Source organism: Acomys russatus, chromosome 20 (assembly GCF_903995435.1).
Source record: "Acomys russatus chromosome 20, mAcoRus1.1, whole genome shotgun sequence".
NCBI classification, from domain to species: Eukaryota; Metazoa; Chordata; class Mammalia; order Rodentia; family Muridae; genus Acomys; species Acomys russatus.
In genome coordinates, this window is record NC_067156.1 from 25,444,007 (window position 1) to 25,446,284 (window position 2,278).

The 2,278-nt window shown below is 40.4% G+C and overlaps 1 pseudogene; it reads right to left on the bottom strand.

Annotated features, from left to right (window-relative positions):
- Nucleotides 1-602: 602 nt before the first annotated feature.
- LOC127204320 (eukaryotic translation initiation factor 5-like) lies at nucleotides 603-2,017 on the bottom strand (annotated as a pseudogene).
- Nucleotides 2,018-2,278: the final 261 nt, after the last annotated feature.

Consider the following 2,278-nt stretch of genomic DNA (forward strand, 5'->3'; position numbering starts at 1 on the left):
TATTGCATATGAGTGCTTTATCTGCAGAGGAGGGTATCAGATTACATTATAGATGGTTGTGAGCCACCATGTGGTTGCTGGGAATTGAACTCAGGACCTCTGGAAGAGCAGGCGGGGCTCTTAACCACTGAGCCATCTCTCCAGCCCCAAAACTTGTTCTTAAAACCAGAGGACACACAGGTCACTTTTACTTCTCATAAGGATGTCACACTGTCATTTAATTATCAATCTTCCTTAGAATGACAAGACTTATCAGTTGTCAATCCTAACTGACTAGGACTGGAGATACAACTTTTAAAATAGTTCATTTCTTAATGGCTGAGTAAGGTCGATTACAATTGTTTGCATTCTGCAACTTTCAGCACATAACAATCTATCAGGATCAAGGACCTTAAGTTAAATGTTGTAACATCCTAAAAGTAGCCAGTTGCTTCAGTATAAGCTATTTAGAGCCCAATGTCTGAAGAATGACCAAAATCAAATCTTTATTTTTTTTCTAACTGTATAAATGTGTTCCAAATGTGTACACCACTAGTTTTTCCAAAATAAACATGCTATAAATAAGCAACCTACAACTTCTCACTGTTAAGTATAGACTCCCTAGATGCCTCATTGGCCTTAATTATAGACCACTCACAGTAATAATTTTAGTAACAAGTGTAGCATAATGTTAAGCCATTTTGGCTCTTGCACATACATGTTGCACTTCTGGCTGATAATGGAGAATATTTTGCAGCATTACACTGTTAAGCTAAGTTACATCCATCCTTATAAATGGCATCAATATCAATGTCATCCATCCTTGTTGTCAGACTTCACAGTTTCAACTTTTGGTACACTGGCAGTCTTCGAATATACCACCTCAATATTTTCATCTTCATCTTCTTCCTTACCACTAGAAGATTCTTCCTCTGTTTCCTTCAACCATTTAATAAATGGTTCTGCTTTGACAAGAATCTCTTTGGCAAGTTCTTTTGAGACATATTTCTTAGAGGCCTCTGGTCTCTTCTTCTAAATGGTCTGCATCATGCATCTCCTTCAAGATGTGTGGAATCTTGGAGATCAGCTGGGCTTGATGCATTGCTACCACACATTCCAAACCGTGAAGAAGGTACCGCTGAGCCTTTTTGTTGTCATGACAAACCCTTAGGAAATGGCGCCTGTATTTCTTGATTTGCTCTCATCTTCTCATCAAAGACAACTTCAGTCAAAACAAGAGGCCCCATGGCTTTTACACCCTGTCTTTCCACCTCAGGCACAATTTCTCTACCAGATGAATCAATAACGCCTTCTTCTTTCTTTTTCTTAACAAAATCAAACAGGATGTTGACCCGCTCTTCTATAGCTCTCTCCAAATCATCGCTGAGTGTGAGACCTTTTGTGTGGTCACTGATTTCATCCATTCTGCGCCTCTGAGCTTCCTCAGTTGTATTGCCCCCCCCAGTCATCATCATCGCCTTCATCCACAGCGTGTGGAGGAGGACTAATTTCATTTGGTGGTGGAGGTGGTGGTGTCTCATTGCTGAATACGGAATCATTTTCATTGTCCTTGCCCTTTCTATTTTCCTTTTCTTTTTCTTTCTTTTCTGTACCACTGTCACTATTCTCAGGTGGGTTTTGGAGAATGAACGTACGGAGTTTATGGTGTGTGTCAAGCATGCCTTCATACCCACAGGCTTTACAAGAATTACCTATTGTTTGCTTCTTTGGATTGACATGCAGATCTGTTTCAGGATTCTCACACTCAGGACAGGGAACACATTTTTTAATGAGCCCATCCAATATGTCTTGCAGCTTATTTACCTCATGAGATCCATTGACAATGTAATGGTCATTCTTAACATCAAACTGGGTTTGTGCTCCCAGCTCACAACCAAAATATTTGGTGGAATACATTGGAGGCCGATTAAGCGCCATGTTGATTATAACTGTTTTGATTCCATTTCCTTTGCCCTCAACCTTAGCAATCAAATGGGACATCTTGGTCTGACATGCTGCAGTTGATGTTGACAGACATTTTGACTTATTAGTGACTTTATCAATAAGGTGAACAGATCTTTGATCGCAACTTTTTGGTGTCTTCTATCTGGAGAAGAAGGGATGACATAAATGACCACAAGAGTTCTCGGTCTCTGACATGAAAAAATTTTCGCCACTGAGACTGTAAGCATCTTGCTTGTATGCTGTTTCCACAACACAGGTGCCAATGGCTGCGCAACAACTCGTTTTCGTCAAGTAAAGATATAAACCCAATGCCACTCGCTGGGGACTCGGAGGA